This window comes from Protopterus annectens, chromosome 10.part0, assembly GCF_019279795.1.
Source record: "Protopterus annectens isolate FY-2018-M chromosome 10.part0, PAN1.0, whole genome shotgun sequence".
Taxonomy (NCBI): domain Eukaryota; kingdom Metazoa; phylum Chordata; order Ceratodontiformes; family Protopteridae; genus Protopterus; species Protopterus annectens.
Genome location: NC_056744.1, coordinates 1,149,280,955 through 1,149,296,060, shown reverse-complemented (window position 1 = coordinate 1,149,296,060; position 15,106 = coordinate 1,149,280,955). Strand labels below are relative to the sequence as shown.

Genomic DNA, 15,106 nt, shown 5'->3' with positions numbered 1-15,106 from the left:
AACGGGGCACGTATCTGACTTCTTCTGAATCTGACGGCCGGGATGGCAGGAACACCCGACATTTGACTGGCGGCTGAGAAGTTCTAAGGGCTGGTGCATGTAGACGTCACTTTTATGGCCCACATTCTGCTAGCCATGTCAGATGTCCCATGCACCATATAGTGACTGAAATCTTTTGTATACTGGGCAGATATTTGGGTAACAAGAGGAGTAAACCCATATGTGATGCATACTGCAACACATGAATAGATGGACATATACTTTGATGCAAGTGATAGATATTGCTGCATGCTTAGAAAAATGGCTCACAGCTTTACATATGAACTCTGAATAGAGTGATCTTTTCCTTTTAAACTAGATCCTATCATTAGAGCTGCTGCCTATGCTTTTGACTTCTACTCTAACTTAAATAGTTGTATTGATAAAGTAGTCCCCATCACCACCAAATATAATTAATAATATAATAAGAAATAAAAAAGTACTCATACTATAAATTATATAACAAGAGAAAGAAATTGCTAAATGTCAGAGCTGTATTTCGCTTATCTACCACCAAGAACCAGTACCCGATATGATACCCTGCCCCCTCAGATATTCAAGATAGAGTGCCATCCTCCCCATGACCTCAGATTTTCATTTTCATTGAAACAGTGAAAAAAAATGTCCACTCCCTAGTCTGGCATTTGAAAAGCAGAGTGGGGAAAAAGAAATGTTTGCTCTTTTTTAAACTGTAGCAAGCTGGTTGGTACAACTTACTACATACAAAGCGCTTAAATGTCTTTCTTTACTGGAATCCAGAAAATCCAGTACAGAAAAAAGAATACAGGAATTGCACATCCTAACACCTTGCGCCCAGGGTGGCTGCCCCATTGCCCCACCATTGCCACACTTTTGTGGCACTATTAATATTTACAAGAGATCTCATTCTACCTCCCTTAGGGACTATTAGGAAGCTCAAAGCTGAGTATGAATTTAAAAATGCCACTAAAACCCAAACTGGCTATAAATCTTTATATTTGTCAAGAACTAACAGCAAAGAATGTTGAGAGCACATTCTGACCTGAAGGACATAGCTAATGTTCTAAGCAACAGATTTAGTGCAAACTGTACTCTACCCACAGTTGTAGCTCTTCTCCAGATTCCACAATCCTACCCTTTAATTTCTGTGGAAAACCCTCATAACAGCTAAGACCACCTCAAGCGTGGGCCCTGATAACATATCACGTTGCCTGATTATCGGTGCCAAATATGGCCTACATGCACCTCTACTTAAGCCTCTTGACTAGTTAAATTCCTGAAGCCTGGAAAACAGCCATTGTCCTGCTGTTAAACAACATTGGCCAAACCACGGACCCTAATAACATAGTTTTTATTAGTCTCACTAGCCTCATATGTACAGTTATGATGCATATTAATCTGGACATTGAAAATCTCTTACCCTTGGACCCTCATCAGTTCAGCTTTGTAAAGGAAGGGTCTGCCTCCTTAACCTAATTAACTTATTTGAAAAAGTAATCAAAGCAGTGGATAGCAATTATGCAGTAAATATAGCATTCCTTGATCTAGCAAAGGCCTTTGACACTATTCCCCATGTAGGTGTTATTAACAAACTTGTAAATCTGAATATAATTTTTTATGTTGTGTACTGGACAGTTAACAAGTTGTCTGACAGAACCCATGTGGTCAGAGGTGCCACTTCTGAAAGCAGAAAAGTTACCAGTGGTATACCACAGGGCTCAGTATTAAGTCATCTTCTATTTAGTATCTATTTTTCAGACCTTTAAGCCAACACTCTGTGCCTATGGTTATCTAAGTCTGCAGATGACTGTAAATTGGGTGCTGTTATTCAATGTTCCAATGGCTCACAATTACTCAAACATGGGTTAGACCATGTTATCAAAGGGAGAAGGGCAATGATCTCAAATTAAATATGAAAGAATATGGCATAGTTTATTTTGGCAAACAAAACATTTTCACATAACATACAGGTGACACAGCTCTTCATTCAGACACTGTCACAAATGATTTAGGCACTCTTGTTCATAATTCTTTAGCATTTGACCATCATGTCTCTATAGTAGTTTCCAATGCCTTCTACCTGTCTCATCAACTTTCCAAAGGTATCTTCAGATTCAAAGACGTCTTTACTCGTATCTCATCAGACCCATTACTGCATATAATACACCCTTTGGTATGTATTTGTCTAAACATATCACTCAGTTTGAGGGACCTCAGAGACTCATAACTGCAAAAATCATGGCCTCAGAAATCTTACTTATCAGGACACACTGAGAACCCTATCTCTGCACTCAGTCCCTTACAAACTCTTCTGTGGAGATTGGTGTCTATCCTGTCAAGCCATAAAAGATGTGACGATAAGAGGTACTGCCAGCACAGCTAGATGGAATTTTGTAAATAATTATATGGCAATTGTGAATATCAAACTGACTTATACAAGATGCTTGTGTTACAAATGTATTAGAACTGTATGTCATGTGTACATCAAACTGACTTGTACAGATGTTTGTGTTGAAAAGGTATTTGTAAAGTGTTTGTGTTTGAAATGTATCCACAGTGAACCCGACTGGAGAGAGCAGAAATGTACATGCACTATTGTAACTGTTTAAATGTAAATGTTTTAACAGAGAAAACTGGAAGGTTAACCTCAGTCCAGCAAACTTTAAAATATATCTAAAATTAAATCACTTTATCGGCTAGGCCATAAAGATGCTATCTCACAGATTTCAAAGCAGCCAGAGACAAAGTCTGTACTAGGAAGATTTCTGTACTGTCTTTAGGGTGAACTAATTACTACTCTGAAAGCATGAAACTGCTTTATGACTTCCAGCACTTGCCATAGGTCTGACCAGAAGTGATGTCATTCTGCAAGCTATCTCAGAAGTAATATATTAGATATTATTTTTAGAAGTCGCTTAGTGAGCTTGAGCATTCTGTATTCTGTCTTGGGCTTGACAGCAAGAAGGACCATTCACCACATCATCTGCCTTGCTCTATTAAGTAAGTAGGGAATAGTAATTTTCTTAGATTCCATAAGGAATATAGTGAAGCTTAGTTTAGATATTTTCTTTCTTTATTTGTCTGAGTCTGTCCTTCAATGTTATTTTAAATATATCCTGTGATTTTGAACTCTGATGTCACTGTGCATAGATATTTAGTATCATCTCGTTCTTTTATTTGTTATTAAATATATTTAAATATTTCATTATGTATGATCTTTGTAGAGATATTTAAGTTTTGAGAGCATTTGCATATTTATTTGGTGGCACTGTGTGGGCTACTCCTAATAGCCTTGTTTTTGGTCAAAATACCATTTATATTAGTATTAATATTACACAGTAAAATTAGACACCCTTTGTTAAGGGTCTTAAAGTAGCTGCCAAGGGGTTCTGGTGGCAGTGATAACTTCCTTATAGTCTGGGTAAAAGGGGGCATAGCTAGTAAACCTGTGCCAGCTTTTCCCAGGTGTATGTGTGTGTGGTGTGTGTGTGTGTGTGTGTGTGTGCGTGTGTGTGTGTCTCTGTGTGTGTGTTTGTGTGCATGTGCACATGTGTCAGCTACTTTGGCAGGGACATGAAGCACTGGTTGGACATAGAGAGTGTTAGAGGACTTGGCATGGAATCCTGGCTAAGGACTCAACTCTATAGCTGTGCCAGTGGGGAGTCTTATTGGGGATCTGCAGAAAAAGAGAGGAACCAGCCCCAGGACTGACTGTGTTCTCTGTATGCTCTTAAGGGTAATTGCACTTGATTGATCTTGATGCAGAGAGCTGCATCTGGAGATACTGTGTGTGTACTGTTGTCCTCACAGTGAATGATCCCAACAGGTGCCAGTGGTGAGGATTGAGGCTCCTTGATTACTGACCCAGAGGTGGGGCATCACAAAAGACACAACCCTCTTTGACCTCTTATTCTTTCACAGAACAAATGGTAACTCAAAAACCCAATTAAAGAAACTAAACCTTCATCAACAAAAAATAATACACATTGGCATGATAGATTCCAATCCCAATATATCATTCATCTCTAGAACAAACTTCCATTAAATATCATATAGTCACTTTCAAGGTAAATCTAAATAACTGGATAGGCAGTCTCATATTCTTCTGTTATCTGTCTTGTCATACAGTGCTCGAGGCTGCAGTGAATTTATAGCACATTAAGAAATGCCAGTACAGAAATTAATGCACTACTGACCAGTCAGCACATCATGCCCCTATGAACCAGCCTCAGTAAAAAGCTGAGATCCCTCATAAAATCCTCCAAAGCTAGTTATGAAAATAAAATTGCCAAAGATTCCAAAGACAACCACAAGGCATTCGATAGTTATGTCAAGAATCTAAATGGCAATGCTCAGATCTACTCTGAGCTACAACAGAATGGCATTAAATATACTGATCCCAAGGATATTGCCAATATCCTGGCAGATAAATTTAGTTCCAACTTCACTCCCCCTGTCACCCGCTAAAGGGCCTATCTGAATACCAAAAGATTGCCAAATTCCGGCAATCACAGCCACAGGTAGAAATCACACTCTCCAAAGCTAAGAATACAGCATCCATGGGACCAAATGACATCCTGGGCTGTGTACTACATGAGCTACAAAATGAACTGGCACCTCACCTAAGTGTCATGTTTAATCATAGTCTCACCTCAGGCTTCGTGCCCACTGAGTGGCGCACAGCTACAGTTATCCCGCTTCACAAGGGGGTATCCAACTTGGATCCCGGGAACTACCGTCCCATCAGTCTGATGAGCCTGATTTGCAAGGGCATGGAACGCATTATCATGGAACTTATAAACAAAGACATTGGCAACCTTCAAACACTGGACCCCACCCAGTTTGGGTTTTTGAAGGGCTGATCTTGTCTCCTGAACCTGGCTGACTTCTTCGAATCAGTCTCCAGAGCTGTGGATGAAGGTAAGGTGGTCCACACAGCCTATCTGGACCTTGCCAAGGCCTTCAACACCATCCCTCACTCTGGAATCATAGATAAACTTACTAAGCTGGCCATAAATCCCTATGTCACTCGATGGGTTGCCAACTGGCTTACTGATAGAACCCAAACTGTAAAGGTAGCCGACACCAAATCCAGCACCAGACAAGTGACAAGTGGAGTACCTTAGGGTTCAGTCCTGGGACTGCTCTTGTTTGGCATCTACTTCTCTGAAATACAGGCCAACACTAAGGGACTCAGGCTAAGAAAGTTCACAGATGACTGCAAACTGGGAGCCATTATTGAATCCCCAAATGATATGGATATTCTACAAGAGGGCCTTACAGAAACAGATGATTGGTGCCAGAGCCATGGGCTCAAGCTTAATGCCAAGAAATGTATAGTTATCCCCTTTGGGAAAAAACATGTACCTATGAATTACCACATAGGTGGAAGTACACTAAACATCGAAAGTGTGATGAGAGACTTAGGGACACAGGTGGACAGTGGTCTCACCTTTGATAACCACATCGTGGTCTCACCTTTGATTACCACATCACCACAACAGTCAGGAAATCCTTCTATGTGGCACACCTCATCACTAAGGGCTTTTCATCCAGAAAAAAGGAGGTAATTGTCCCACTGTACTCATCCTTTATTAGACCCATTATAGAGTACAACGCCCCGTTTGGTATGTACCTCACAAGACATCTGCAACAGCTGGAAAGGCCACAGAAATAACTCACTAAAAGAATCACTGGCCTAAAGCAGATGCCTTATGCTGACCATCTAAAAAAACTCCAGCTATACTCTGTGGCATATCGTCTACTCAGAGGCAATCTCTGCTTAACATACAAGGCCATGTCAAACCCTGAGCTGTTGGACATGCTCCACTTAAAGAAATCCCAATCCCTCAGGGATCTAAATCTTGTCATCACAATGAACAAAACATGCTGGAGGGATAGGTTCCTGACCCAGAGACTCCCCATATTCTGGAATAGACTGCCCATACATGTGAAGCAGAGTGCCTCCTTGACCCTCTTCAAAAGGAACCTTGATGATTGGATGGAAGATAGGAAATTCACCCCAGGGATCACGTCAGTCACCCTGCTAGACAGGGGTCCAGGGAAGTATATATTGTGGGAAGAAATATCCGGTGAATTGTTTGGCTAGGCTTGTATAGGCCCTAGGGCCGATAGCCTAGTACCAACCTATGAACATCTTACACCCAGGGGGGTTGCCCCCTTCATCCCACCCTCACTATGTTTCTGCCTTCTGATATTTTCAGATCTGTTTTATTTATTTATTTATGTATTTATTTATATTTGTTTGCCAGGGTAGCACACTAATCAATACTGACCAATTTCGGGCTCAGCTCTAGTTTGTTACAATTACCTTTACTATTGACATATCACTTCTGTTATCTTTCTATATCTGAGGTCAAGAATTCTATTAACTAATCATTATCTTAATCCAGTTTAATCCATTACACTTTGCTGCCAGTTTATTTAGTGGTACCACTTTGAAACTTTACCCACCTAGCCATTTAAACGTAATCTTGCTAACGTACTTCCTTACCCATAAAAAGTAGTTTTTGTCCCTATCTCAGTGGTCTTCAGTCCCTTACCCAAGTGAATAACAGACACATGTCACAGCAGCGAGGGATAGTTTTTTTATGTAAGATGGGCAAGACTGGCTTTCTCCAACAAATGCAAGCATGCATTGATGCTTTACGCATGTCTCACCATGCTCCTTTGCATGGAACTACTGTATGTCTCGTCATCCTGCCTAGGACTGCAGCAGCATGCACATCAGGGACCTCAGCTTCCAACCTCTACTAAAGGATACTTAGGTGGTGGTAGCAAGCCTATATATATTTCACTTCAAGGAAAGAACATTAACTAATCTGCCTGCCCATACCTCTTCCCCCAGACAGCTTCTCCACTAAATGAGTCCAAAACTCAAACCTGGGTCTCCTGTGTCACACCTGGAACTGCAAGTAATTGTACCATGGACCCATATCCAGAAAATATTTTCCAATACTTTGTACTGTTACATTGTGCTCCATTATGCTGAAATGCTGGAAATAATTTTAAATCATCTCTTAGGTTCATAGGTAGGTACTGGGCTATCTGCCCGAAGGCATATATTAGCCCAGCCACGTTGTGTGGTATTCACCGCCCCTTTGGTTTGTTCCCTAGGCCCTTGATCTAGCAGCTAGTACCCTTGGCCCCTATCTAGTAGAGCTGATGGTATGATCCCTGGTGTGATATTTCTGTTACCCATCCACTCGTCAAGGTTCCTCTTGAAGAGTGATAGTGAGGGGCTCTGTCTTATGTAGATCGGGACCTTGTTCCATAGCAAGGGAAGTCTTTGCGAAGGGAATCTATCCCTCCAGCATGTTCTATTTATTGTTGTGCTGAGGTTTATATCCCTAGAGCGTGTAGCTCGAGTAGATTTGGTTTTGCTAAGATGGAGCATGTTCAACAGTTCTGGGTTGGACATGGCTCTGTATGTTAGACAGAGATCGCATCTGAGAAGGCAGTATGCAACAGAAAAAAGCCTTAGTTTTTTCAATCGTGCTGCATAGGGCAACTGTTTGAGGCCAGTAATCCTCTTAGTGAGGTACCTCTGTGGTCTCTCCAGCTGCTGGAGATGCCTGGCCAGGTACATTCCAATTGGTGCATTGTACTCAATAATGGGTCTGATGATGGAAGAGTAGAGGGGCACCACTACATCCTTAGATCTTGATGCAAACCCTTTCTTGATCTGATGGGTCACATAGAAGGATTTTCTAACCTTGGCAACATGGTTATCAAAGGAAAGCTGACCATCTACTTGTGTCCCTAGATCCCTTATTACTTCTTCAGATTTCAGGGGGTTACCTCCTATGTGGTAGTTTGCAGGTACTCTGTTTTTTCCAAAGGGGATTACTACGCATTTTTTAGCATTTAGCTTGAGACCATGGCTTTGACACCATGCATCAGTCTCATTAAGGCCCTTCTGGAGGATGTCCATGTCGGCAGGAGACTCTATTATAGCACCCAGTTTGCAGTCATCCACAAACTTGGTCAGCCACAGCCCTTCAGTGCTTGCCTGTACTTCTGAGAAGTATATGCCAAACAGGAGGGGCCCCAGGACAGAGCCCTGAGGCACACCGCTCGTTACTGGTCTGGATTCGGACATAGATCCCGCTACTCTTACTTTGTGGGATCTGTCTGAGAACCAGTTTGCAATCCATCTTGTGACGTAAGGGTTTATGCCCAGGTTGGTGAGTTTATCAATAATACCCAAATGGGGAATGATGTCAAATGCTTTAGCAAGGTCAAGGTAAGCCGTGTGTACCTCCTTTCCCTTATCTATAGCCTGAGTAACTGTCTCAAAGAAGTCCACCAGGTTCAGGAGGCATGATCTGCCCTTGACAAAGCCGAACTGTGTGGGGTCAAGTGTTTGGAGGTTCCCAATCTCTCCATTTATGAGTTCCATAATGATTCACTCCATTGCCTTACAGATCAGACTGGTCAGGCTTATTGGTCGGTAGTTCCCAGGGTCGGTTGTGGGCTCACCCTTGTGCAGCGGAACCACCATTGCTGTGCACCATTCTATGGGCACATATCCTGTCGAGAGGCTGAGAATGAACAGGGTATTCAGATGCGGGGTTAATTCATTTTGGAGCTTGCGTATGACACAGTCCGGGACACCATCTCGTCCCATGGAGGCAGTGTTTTTAGCTTTAGATAGAGCCTTATTAACCAACGTATCAGTAATAATGATTTAAATATGCTGCAAATAATAACTATCCTGTAAATCAGTTCTATACTGCTTTTGACTTAGGCAGTGCTGAAATAGGTGTTTTTGGAACACTCCATTACTGCAGTAAATCTTTAAGTAACTAAATAAATACCAAAATACACAGGACCCTCAATTTTGTCTGAAAGCTATTTATCACCATAATCTGGCCTATGTCTACAGACCGAAGAACCCCATACTCCACTTGAACTGATAAATATGGAACCCTCTCCCCTTGAAATGAGCAACAAACACAAAATACCCTAATTCTTGGGTTAGAACAATTTGAGTTAGCTTCACACAAACTCTTTTACGTCATGTACTAGGATTATCTATCCATTCAAAGCATTTATTTGTTCAGTCATTTGTTAGTTAACTGGGTAGTGGGATGTGGTCCAGAGTCCCTTTCAGCCACAACCTGGCCAAATGGAAGTACAAACAATTATAGATAAACATCACAAAATTCCAACTATTGAAGATCGCAATAACAGTAAACACTGTCAAGGTGGATCTGAACAATTATATACAATTACAAAAGTAGAGATTTTGAGTAGTTTTGCATGCATGAGAGCAATATATGTACACAGATGAAAAAAAATAGAAATGGGAGATGTTTATAACCAGAGTAACAACAGCACATACATGTGAGATGTACATATTTCTAGAACACAAAACATTTCAATAATTGTATAATCAAGGCAAAAGTTAATCTACATTTACATTTTATACATTTGCCAATAAGGCAGAAAGTACAGTTGTGTACACTTACCATAAATGTAGATGTTCGAGTGTATTCACTGTTGCAGTCCTAACTAATGGGTTATCTGGCTCCCAGTAGCCCTCGCCAAAGGTAAGTAAAAAATGACATTGGTTGCTGTCGGTTGTAAAGGACGTCAGGGCATCTGATACACAAGGAGGCAGCCGACATCACTTCCTCAGTCTTTCTTGCCATAACAGTCAGAAGCCCCCAGAAAATAAGGGTTAACCCAAAAGGAATTTTATCAAAAAATATCAAATTTAGCCTGTACCTCAGGAAAAGAGAATAGGAGAGGACCAAAAAAAGGGGGAAGGAGGGAGGGAAACTAGGACTGCAACAGTGAATACACTCGAACATTTACATTTATGGTAAGTGTACACAACTGTACTATGTACATCGTGTTTCACTGTTGCAGTCCTAACTAATGGGTTTATTACCAAAGCCCAGAGAAAAGGGAGGAGGAACCAACAGAATCAAGGGTTGGATAATGCCCTACAACACAGCAGTGACAAACCCTGCCCTGGCTCTGGAAAACAGAGGCAAATTATAATGTTTTGGGAAAGTGTGAACAGAAGACCATGTGGCAGCCTCCAAAATGTCTTTAGTAGGGACACAAAAGTTAGAAACGATGGACCAAATGCCAAAACAGTCCAACTAGTAAAAACAAAGGCACTGGTAAGGAGAAAGAGGCTCGACTCCCTTGTTGTTCGTACCACACTTTATTAACACTCACAGCGCTCCAACACACGTAAAGCACATTAACGCTTTTCACAAGACACAATGTGTTTTCGTTTCCAATGACTTCTTCGGATGTACAACAGAATGCATATCTACAACTCCCCTATCCTTGTATATCCTTTAGATTAATTAACTAATTAATCAATAAAACAATTAAATACTTTAAATTAATAAACACTTCCATAGAAAACGGACCAAAATATATACCTGACATATAAAAAAGAAAACACTTTAAAATCCTAACTGCATTAGCCTAATGCTTAAAACCAACTTTCTAAAATAAATATTTTTAATCTAATTCTACAATAATATACATTTAAAATACTTTATTTTAAAAGTACATGATTATTTTATATGTATTTTTTATGTATTTTTAAATAAAGTATTTATTAATTTAAAGTATTTAATTGTTTTATTGATTAATTAGTTTAGTAGGGACACCCCTTAAAAAGGCTGCAGAAGTGGAAGCTGCTCTAGTTGAATGGGTCATAACCCCTTCAGGAGGAACCTTGCCATGAAAGGAATAACAAAAAGTAATACAAATAGAAATGGTTTGCTTAGAAATAGCCTTGCCCTGGGCTCCAGGGACAAAACTGACCAATAATTGTGCTGATTTCCGAAGGTCTTTAGTCCTGTCCAGGTAAAACCTGAGCGGTCTGTGCAAATCAAGAAAATGTAGGATCCTTTCACCTCTATTTTGAGGATTAGGAAAGAAGGTAGGAAGGTGTATGGACTGATTAAGAGTCAGGCTAGAAACCACCTTAGGCATAAAGGAGGGGTTGGTTCTCAGACAAACTATCTGCATGGAAAATAAGAAAAGGCTTCACAGCCATCAAAGCATGCAGCTCCGAAAACCCTCCTTCCTGAAGTTATAGCCAAGAGGAAGGCAGTCTTCCAAGAGAGAAACTTTAAATCTGCAGTGGCAGCTGGTTCAACAGGAGGAAGAGTGAGTTTCTCTAGAATTAAGATCCCAGGCTGGAGTAAGTGCCCTTCTATGAGGTTTTAAGTTGCAAGCACCTCTGAGGAACATTTTCATCAGGGGATGAGAGAAAATGGGTTGTTCAAAAGAACAATGAGCAGAAATGTCTGAAGCATGGATCTTGATAGAGGAAAAAGAAAGACCACCCTGAAACAAATCAGCCAGGTATTCCAGGATCAGAGGAAGTGTAGGCTGAGAAGAAGATTCCCCTCTAGCCTGCATCCAAAGAGAGAATCTTTCCCATTTGCCAGCATAAGACTTCCTAGTGCTAAGCCTCCTGACCTCCCTCAGTGCGTTAACCACCTGCTGGGAAAGAGAAGAAAAAAGGATGTAGTCATTCAGTGAGCCATGCTGCCAAATGGAGAGACTGAAGATGAGGACGTAGAATCTTTCCCCCTTCCTGAACCAAAAGATCTGGCTTCAGAGGAAGATGTCAAGGAGGAAATTGGGAGAGACTGCGAAGCACTGGATACCAATGCTGTCTGGGCCAGTCCAGAGCTATGAGAATAGTCCTTGGTCGTTCATCCCTGATCGTCAATGATACTCTGGGAAGAAGAGGAAGAGGAGGGATGGTGTAAACTGATAGCAACGTCCAAGGGAAGGACAGAGCATCCACTCTCCAGGGTCTGCTGTGATGCTGGCTGGTGCAAAAAAGAGGTAGAAGACGGTTGTCTAGAAAGGAGAAAAGATCCACCTGAGGTGTGCCCCAATGATGAATGATGCTGTAAAAGGCTGCTCTGTTCAGCTGCCACTCGTGAGGATCCAGGGTTTGTCTGCTCAGCTAGTCTGCCAAAACATTGAGCCTTCCTGGAAGAAACTGAGCTAGGAGATGCAGGCGCAGGGATGCTGCTATGGACCAAAGATTCATGCTCTGCCTGCACAGGGGGTAAGAATGAGTCCCTCCATGCTTGTTGATGTACCACATGACTGTGGTGTTGTCTGTTCTGACGAGCAGGGTCCCTGGAGAAAGAAGATGCTAGAAAGCTAGTAAGGCCTGGTGAACTGCAATCAACTTTTTTAGATTTATGTGCAGGTGCATCTGCTGGGCATTCCAATGTCCTTGTATGCATCTGCCAACCAGGTGTGCTCCCCAGGCGTTGTCCGACGCGTCTGTGGTAAGAACTTGAGTGGCAGGAGGTGGGCGAAAAGGCATGCCTTTGTTTTGTAGACAGGCTGTTGCCCAGCACAGAAATTCTGTCTGCAGAGATGGAAGCAGAGGAATCATCGTATCCAGGTCCTGTGTGTGTTGTCAACAAATGTTCTTGAGGTACCATTGCAATTTCCTCATGTAGTCTTGCATTTGGAATCAAGAGAATGCAAGAGGCTATGTATCCCAGAGCTTGCAAGCATTTCCTTGCAGGGAGCTGGGACAGGCTTGCCAAGTCCATGAAGTAAACTGAAAGAGCTTTCTGCTTCTCCTGGGTGAGATATGTCATCCGGGTGGCTGTGATCAGACCCGCTCCCAGGAATGTTATCTCCTTGGATGGCACCAGTTTCAATTTTTCCTCATTGAGAGTATAACCCAGGGAAGAGAGAAGAGCCTTTACAAATTTTAACAGCTGTTCCTTAGAATTTGCTTGAATTAGACAGTCGTCTAAGTATGGATAGATCTGAATTTTCTTCTGCCTGCAAAAAAGCAATGACTGGAGCCAGGCACTTTGTGAAAACTCTGGGAGCAGTAGATAAGCCAAAGGGCAGCGCAGAGAATTGATAATGTTGCTTGCCCACCCTGAAATGAAGGTACTGCCTGCAACTTTCCCTGATAGGGATGTGCAGATAAGCCATTTGAGATCCAAATTTGTTTTTCTACTTCTACCCTTTTGGTTTGGAGGAGCACCCGGGAATCCTTTGGGAACTGGAAAGGTGTGGAAAGAAAACTTGCGCCCTAGGGATACAGTTCTGAGCACCCATTTGTCATCCATGTTAGTGGCCCAGACATCTGCCAAAAGGGCCAACCTTCCCCCTAAAGGACTCTCCATCTCCAGCAGGCAAGAACAGGCAGAAGTTGAATAAAGTCATTGAGAGTGTTTTGATTGAAATGCAGGCTTGGAACTTCCTGCTTTGGAAGTGGAAGCCTGCAAACACTTAGACCTTTGAGGGGTAGACACCTGCCCCTAGAAGATTTGTAACCTCTAGTCCTAGAATGGTTCTATCTGCTGGTATCAGGAAAAGTCCAACTCTTGGAAGGGTAATTCCTACTAAAGCGAGGAGGTTGAACTTGCAGAAAATCCTTAACAGTTTGCATGGACTTGGCCTTATCCTCCGTCCTCTGCTTTGCTGCCAAAAAGACTGTCCTTATGCAGAGGTACATCCAAAAGCTTAGCCTTGACAGGTTCTGAAAGCGACTGTTCCCTGAGCCAAGTGTGCCTTCAAATAATAGATCCAGTAGCTGTAGCCTGCAGGAGGCTTCAAGAATGTCAAAACCACAATTGTAAAGAATGCTTATTGACAAGACTGGCATAATTCAGCAAATCATGCATGTCCTTACTCTCCACCAAAAGAGGCACACTTGCTATACTAGACTTAATAGCCTCCAAGGTGTGCTGCTGGTACTTCAGCATATGAAAAAGACAATTGGTAGCCCTAATAGCAAGAGTGGCAGAGGTATACATTTTTTACCCCTCCCATCTAGGTTCCCAGATTACCTGTCAGAGGGAACAGGATTTCTGGTAACAGTGGCCTTAACTCCTTTAGGGCCTTGAGAAATAATCTCTGGATCCACCAACGAGTTCCTGAAAAGAAACAGATGAGAATCAGGGACTCTATAGTACCTGCCAGGTTTCCTGGGAGCAGAAGGAACCAAATTTGGAGTCAAGGAATTTTCCAGAAAAACATCATCAACAACTTCCAACACTGGGGGAATAGCCAGAGGCTTATGCTGAGGTAAATCCAGAAACTCCCTAATCCTTTTCTTAGAAAGGGGATAATCCTGACTTTCACATTTAAAATATTCCCGGAGGGTATTTAAAGTATCACCAAAAGAGAAATCCTCTGGGGGAGAAGCAGAAGGGATGGACTCCTCTGCATCTGAATCCTCAAAAGGAGGAAAAAAACTGAGAAACTTCCTCTTCATCAGCAGAAATGTTGGAAGAATCAGAACCTGAAAAAGACAAAGCCTCAGGAGAAACATTCCTACTCCTTTTAGAGGGAGGAGGCTGAGAACCCCTAATAAGAGTCAAAAGGTCATTAGCCATTTTAACCATTTGGGATTGAGGGGAACAAGAAGAAACTGGAGCGTCCTTTTTCACAGGCTTATGAATGGAAGATTTACTGGCAAGCCTGAAGGACTCAGGAGGCCTGGCAACTGCCAATGTTGCAGTAGAAGTTGAAGGAATAAACTTGCTGTCTGAATGCAGAACGGAGGCCTAAGACACCGAAGTCAGCTTAGCGGCTCCGGCTCCAGCAGAAGAGGCATAAGATCGGAAGGCAAAAGGGAGGTCAAAGGCCTAAAGGTCTCTGAAATTGTCTCAATCATGGCTTGTGGTAGTGAATCCCTGGACTGCAGGGAATGCAAAGGTGCCTCATTGGCTACCACCTGACTGACAACCATCTTAACATCATCCGAGGACTTAACTTTCTGAAGCCCGTTGCGGTCCTTATCCTTACGTTTCTTAGGAATATCCGAAGCCTGAAGGCCGGCGGACACCATACTGACAAACGTAGGCCAAACTTCAAAATGCTTAGCTAAAAGCTTAGCCCGACGACGAATAGTACATGGATTAAAGGAGGTACAGAGATCACAATTAGGAACGTCGTGTTCAAGGCCTAAACAAATAATACAATAGGAATGAAAATCTCTATGGGGAATCTGCTTTCCACAGGTAAGGCAAATATTAACTTTTTCTGACATTCGTTAAGGCAAGAAAAGAGGATCCCCAACGGGGTACTT

The 15,106-nt window shown here is 42.1% G+C and overlaps 1 protein-coding gene across 1 annotated transcript in view; it reads right to left on the bottom strand.

Moving 5' to 3' along the window:
• The window catches only part of LOC122813522 (carboxyl-terminal PDZ ligand of neuronal nitric oxide synthase protein-like), a 2,813,298-nt gene that overhangs the window by 1,573,085 nt on the left and 1,225,107 nt on the right, over positions 1-15,106 (bottom strand). The window lies entirely within an intron of this gene.